We start from the raw sequence: 6,828 nt of genomic DNA, 5'->3' as shown, positions 1-6,828 counted from the left end.
TCTTTATCAAGCCTTAATGAATAAGCACAAGCAAAGCTCCCTTCATTACACCTTCTTCAATGTTATGGTTAGAGGTCCAAGAAAAATCAAGGTCTTGGCAATTAAAGATTGAATGCGTAATTGAGAAGACTCCCACCCCCTCATTAAGAGGTCCTTGATGAAAATAAAATTTTACTTAAAAGAAGTTAAAGCAGACATGTTTTAAAGTCTGATTACATTTGTTTAAACAAAGACCATTTCATTGCTACATTTTCATTATACCGCTCAACCCCCTTATAACGCTTTTCTTGGGGTCCAAAGAATCACATCGCGCTATAAGCAGATCGCGTTAGAAATAATGTATAATTGTATGCATTGTACAAGAAAGTATTTAAGATATCAATAATCGTGTTAAGTATTCATAAATAAGAAAAGTGGGAGCCACGCTTGCATCGCGGTATAAGCAGATTCGCGTTGTAACGGATCGCCTTATAATGGGGTTGAGCTGTATATATGTTTTGGTAAACTAGGATTGTGCATGTAAAGGCAGGCTACAGATTAAAAAAACAATACATTATGAGGCAAAGTAATACATTTTACACCTACGGAAGGGAATGCCAAACCAGTTTACATTCTTGCACCCAATACAAAATCCTTAGAATAATTCAAGGAGAACAAGTTATTGTAAAAAGTATGCCCTCTAACAGCCAGGTATATTTTATGCATCATTCAGTGTTGAATGAACGTGACTTGTTGCTAAATGCTGGCCTTATATATGGTGAGAACGTATAGTAGAGGACTTGCTATACAGGTGTAGTGTGTTAGGATCGTGCAGTAAACTTCAATTTCAGGAAATATAACTTTCTTGCTTTTTTTTGAGAACATGAATATTTTCACAAAATCTGGACATACAAAAACAATAACTATACAAGACGAAGTATTTTATATAGTAAACCACAAAGTTTAATGACAGTTCCACAATATTAACTCACAAAAACATTACATTGAACAAATACTGTATAAAAGTAACCATATACAGGTTTAGTGAACACAACCATACTGTTGAAAATATTTACATCTTTCAGCATAAATGTTGAGGTTTCCATAGTATTTGTATAACTGGGCAATCGGTGTTTTAAAATAATAATAAAAAAATTTAAAAAAAAGAAAAGAATCGCCACAATATTTAAAATAAGTATTACATTTGGATAAAACGGATCTAAATAGAAATGTTTTTACAATTAAGAAACAGTTGAACTAGACACACTAAGTGGCAGTTAAAATAAAAAAAAAACATGTACATTACAGGAATATCCCGTTATCAGTTACACAATTGCCTCGATTAAAAATGTATCCTAACATTAAAACCATGCTTTTCAACTCAACTGAATTTACTTGCTAATTGGAAGTAAAAAAAGGATAAAATGCGGCGAATTCAGATTTCCCCAAATCTGCATTTCAAATCCACTTAACACGTTAGTAATATAGCTGAGACTTCCTATCCACACAAAAGGTTTACAGGTTTATTCTCAGTCGGCACACGAAATACGCGTCAAGAATGGAAATGTTGGATTCCGTGATGTTACGGCGCATCTCATGACATGACCAACTGAGTTCTATGACAACATTTTCACGTGCGTATTATAGCTCCTGGGAGATAGGCGATGGAGAGCAATATCCACCTTCACCTACATAAGGGACAATGCAGAAACTGGAGACGTACAGCTGTGGACTCCCGTTGTAAAATGTGCAGATGCTTAATACAGGTGTAGCTAAACTAAATTTACCTATAAGCTAGGAAAGCCACAGGCTTGTGACCACAGCGTTCCCCGGCAGCAGGCATCGATAGTGCCTAGGGACAGATACAAGGAATGAACCCTCTCCCACAGGAAGCCGTGGCTTTTACCTTCCCTGGAGCCTAGGGATGTTTGTTTTTTTTCTGCCGTGGCTCCAGGAATGCTAGATTTGCCTACATTTGTAGGCAACCTAAAAGGACTTTAATGATTTACTCTTAGGATAAAATGCAACCAGCAAAGGGATTGCTTAAGCATGAATCAGTACAAAAATATACATATTTCAAAAATGATCTTGCAGTTCTCAGCAGCCGAGTCAATATCTTACTTGTAGCTCAATTTCCTGTAGATGCTAAAAAGAAGAGCAGTATATTAGAAATCTTTAATATCCCATAACTCTTCACAAATACAAAGAGATGAAAAAGACAAATACAGGGGGTCTCTAATGCTGTTACTTCTTCACCCCCCCCCCCCCCCATATCTGGCATTCACTAATCTACCAGGATCTATGGAGCATGTGGTTAACTTAATTTATCATAACTAGAATGTACACAACTTTCACGTTAACCCTTAAGAGAAGTTTCAACAGTTTATACATTGGCAGGTTCTACGTATTCTATTTTAATGTCGCGACTGGAGATAAAAATGTTACACAAATGAGCAAAACTGGTCAATTTGGGACTTCCGCCACAAACAAATAATTAGTGACATTTCCAAATATTCGCCACGCTTTACAAATGTATTATTTACTACAAGCTCTGGTGAGATGCCATCTTCAGCAAAATGTACGTGAAATTAGTTACTGTAAATACAATCTGTGCGGCACAGAGACAGAAATACACCACATGCCTAACTGGAGTCAGAGTTGGTAGTAATACTGTAGTATTTGTGTATGAATGGGAGTCTTCTGGGCTGCATATAAGGGAAACAGTAAAAATCCTGATGAACAATAGGCCTCAGCCCCTAGGAGAGTGCAAGAGAACCTGCCACGCCCTGGCTACTTTTCCCCCACTTCACAACTGCCACTTCAATGTGAGGAGCTTAGGGGGGATGGAAACTGAATGCGGAACACGGATCTCAGTCTCGCGATCCCTCTGAGCTCAAGCACAGTGCTAGGACATGTCAGTAGGGACCACCACAACCTGTTAGAGCCACCAAGAGAACCATATGATACCTCTAGCACCGATTGACTATATATATATATATATATATATATATTATATATAAATATATATATATGAACAGATGGCATTCTCGTGTATAAAAGTGATTGTAGGTGCTTGTCCCATAATAAGCAGATAGACAAAAGTATCCTCACCGGGCAGACTTTGTAGCAGGCTTTCCAGAAAGAACGAGACCGCACATCAGGCAACCTGAATTCCAAGATGTATTGCAGGTAAGTGGCACAAACACCAAACGTTGGGTGTTTGTACCACTTACCTGCAATACATCTTGGAATTCAGGTTGCCTGGTGTGTGGTCTCGTTATTTCTGGAAAGCCTGCTACAAAGTCTGCCCCATATAGTTACTGGAGTAATAATTATGATTCAACATTTAATTATTATTCAATTGAATTTATATAGTCACAATATAGTAAATATTGCTTTTGTGTGCGGTATGATGATCACATTTAGTAAGGTTAATACCCTGGTTAAGTTCTGCCTTGCGTCTGTGTCAAAAGCTTAGGTTCCAAGTGCAGGCCCATGTACTAAAATATATAAGGGAATGCCGGCTCTCTAATTCTTTATATGAAAATGACAGCTGGGGCGACCAAGACGGATCGCGTGTACTCAGATTTGCAATTCTAAGGACGTTCTCTCCAAAGGATCCATTAAAACCAGATTTAAATGGAGTTACCATGGGGTTGGTATGTCTTTACAACTACAGGCTAGCAAGAATTAAATGTTTTGTACAGTATGTGTTGGTGTACAAACCAATGTACGTGGTTGTTATAATGATATTCTACACATTTTTACATGTAACCAGTTGCAGATACATTAATTTCACCCACAAATTACATTTAATATGTATATATCTGAGGGGTTATCTGGAATATGATGGTGCTGGTTAAGTACTTGGAGAGACTTATGGAGTCTTTTATACTCTGATTAAAGTCGAAATAAATGAAAGTCCTCGATTTCAGGTCATAAATGTGTCCCCGGTCAAGGGAAAGTGATAAACAATCAAGACACTCCCCTACAGACTTGTAAAGGTATTTAGAGACCCGTTTTGTGGTTGATCCCTTTCATACACTCAAGCATCTACGTGACATTTATCAACATGGCTTTCTTTCTATTGTACTCTTTTTCCATAGGAGAAATTCTCTACCCGCAGATTAGTGAAGTGCTCAGGGACGAGAATGCGGTAAACACTCCCTAATTGGAATGCATGTTAAATGTGGTGAGAGATAATATAATGTGTACAGTTGCATTTATGCTTGTACTGTACTTCTTTTACATCTGACATTCAGCTCTCGTGACATGTTTTACAGGAACATTTATCACGACTCCATATATTAACCAAACTGTGATGGTAATAACAACAGCCAAACCAGGATTTGATACTAAACATTGTGCCTTTAAAAACAAAAAACAGAAACAATGCACATTTATGCTTTCAAACAAATAGTTAAGAAATGAAAAAACACATGGATTTTTACTGGCTGCTCAACAGCTAAATCAGGTTTCAAATTAAACTAAGGAGTACTGAAGAAAGCTTATGTTACTAAATCCTTTGTTCCATTTTTTAGAAGTTACCGTCATTTCACCATACCTGGTGTTGGTCCTTTGTACTCTTCTAGGTGAGCTCCAAGTATTGGGACCTCTTGGGCTCCAGCTGTATCCCCTCTGAGCCAAAGAACCTTGAAGCAGAATGAAAATTCATATACCGAGATTTGGTCATAGGAATGACAGGCTGTCGTAATTTACTTCTGTTGTAAACATGTTGTTTTCATTGGAATTAGACAGTCAATACACATTTGAAGTGAGATAATATCATAGGTAAGTTGGCAAGAGAAAACTGTGCTGTGATGAGTAACAAAATAATACCTATAACAGAAAACCTGCTGCACTGCACCTTCCTATATCGATGTTCTCTCTTGGTCATCATACCATAAATATGTCAGTATATCTACTCGTTCCATACTCAAAAATAATTCAAAACGTGTGTGAAGTCTGCTTCTCAACAGGTTAACTACAGATTTGACAATCAATTAGGTAAGATTGTTTTTCTCTGTACCTGTTCCCAAATCTCTGTCACCCAGAGTACACCAAATTATTGTAAAATGAACTTGCACTGCAAATTGATAATGAAATACATTGCTAAGTGTTCTAAACAACTTACCAGAGGCACTTGGACTCAGAGATAATGTACGATTTGAAAGAGCAGGATATTCATTCTGCAAATCAAATAGTTCTATATTATGCAAAGCACAGACTTATTATTTCTTACCTTAACTACTAAACATTGCTAATAAACATTATTTGAATTTAAACCGGTCACCAAAAGAACAGGAAATTTGGCATACTTTCTAGGAGCACGTGCCGTCCGACTTAAGAATGTAAACTGGCGATGCAATAAGGATTAAGCAATATAACATTGTCTCTTCAACTTTGTTAGCCCTTCACAGTTTAAAGTACAAAATTGAGACCACTGCAACATTAAAAAAAAAAAAAAAAGCTGTGTGTGCTGAGCACGCGCATAGTAAGTGAAACTTCTTTGACTTTTGTCACAGAAATTGTATTTGTGTTGGTGATGTTTTAATTAAAAATCAAAATACAATTTCAGTTACAAAACGCAAATAAATTTGACTTAGAATGCGCGTGCTCGGCACACATCCCATGTATTAGCTATTTGCACTAAGTGTGAATTCCTTGTGTGTATGTGTGTCAGTGTGTGTGTCAGTCAGTCAGTCAGTCAGTCAGTGTGTGTGTGTGTATGTCAGTCAGTCAGTCAGTGTGTGTGTCAGTCAGTGTGTGTGTGTGTGTCAGTCAGTGTGTGTGTATGTGTGTCAGTCAGTGTGTATGTGTAAGTCAGTGTGTGTGTCAGTCAGTGTTTGGGTGGGTCAGAGTGTGCGGGGGGGTGTGGGTGAGTCAGTCAGTGTGCGGGGAGGGGTGGGTGAGTCAGTCAGTGTGCGGGGAGGGGTGGGTCAGTCAGTCAGTGTGTGGGGAGGTGTGGGTGAGTCAGTCAGTGTGCGGGGAGGGGTGGGTCAGTCAGTCAGTGTGCGGGGAGGTGTGGGTGGGTCAGTCAGTCAGTGTGCGGGGAGGTGTGGGTGGGTCAGTCAGTCAGTGTGCGGGGAGGTGTGGGTGGGTCAGTCAGTCAGTGTGCGGGGAGGTGTGGGTGGGTCAGTCAGTCAGTGTGCGGGGAGGTGTGGGTGGGTCAGTCAGTCAGTGTGCGGGGAGGTGTGGGTGGGTCAGTCAGTCAGTGTGCGGGGAGGTGTGGGTGGGTCAGTCAGTCAGTGTGCGGGGAGGTGTGGGTGGGTCAGTCAGTCAGTGTGCGGGGAAGTGTGGGTGGGTGGGTCAGTCAGTCAGTGTGCGGGGAAGTGTGGGTGGGTGGGTCAGTCAGTCATTGTGCGTGGAGGTGTGTGTGGGTGGGTCAGTCAGACAGACAGTGTGCGGGGAGGTGTGGGTGGGTCAGTCAGTGAGTGTGCGGGGAGGTGTGGGTGGGTCAGTCAGTCAGTGTGCGGGGAGGTGTGGGTGGGTCAGTCAGTCAGTGTGCGGGGAGGTGTGGGTGGGTCAGTCAGTCAGTGTGCGGGGAGGTGTGGGTGGGTCAGTCAGTCAGTGTGCGGGGAGGTGTGGGTGGGTCAGTCAGTCAGTGTGCGGGGAGGTGTGGGTGGGTCAGTCAGTCAGTGTGCGGGGAAGTGTGGGTGGGTGGGTCAGTCAGTCAGTGTGCGGGGAAGTGTGGGTGGGTGGGTCAGTCAGTCATTGTGCGTGGAGGTGTGTGTGGGTGGGTCAGTCAGACAGACAGTGTGCGGGGAGGTGTGGGTGGGTCAGTCAGTGAGTGTGCGGGGAGGTGTGGGTGGGTCAGTCAGTCAGTCAGTGTGCGGGGAGGTGTGGGTC

At 41.2% G+C, this 6,828-nt stretch overlaps 1 long non-coding RNA gene across 1 annotated transcript; it reads right to left on the bottom strand.

Annotated features, from left to right (window-relative positions):
- Nucleotides 1-1,261: 1,261 nt before the first annotated feature.
- LOC142481501 (uncharacterized) lies at nt 1,262-5,168 on the bottom strand. The gene is made up of 3 exons (XR_012795801.1): nt 5,114-5,168; nt 4,544-4,631; nt 1,262-2,124 (listed from the first exon to the last, which is right to left on the bottom strand). It is a non-coding gene; the product is annotated as an uncharacterized LOC142481501 (long non-coding RNA).
- Between the last annotated feature and the right edge of the window lie 1,660 nt (nt 5,169-6,828).

The sequence above is a fragment of the Ascaphus truei genome, unplaced genomic scaffold, assembly GCF_040206685.1.
Source record: "Ascaphus truei isolate aAscTru1 unplaced genomic scaffold, aAscTru1.hap1 HAP1_SCAFFOLD_273, whole genome shotgun sequence".
Lineage (NCBI taxonomy): Eukaryota > Metazoa > Chordata > Amphibia > Anura > Ascaphidae > Ascaphus > Ascaphus truei.
Note: the sequence above shows the minus strand (reverse complement) of the source record. Positions and strands in the feature narration are given on the sequence as shown.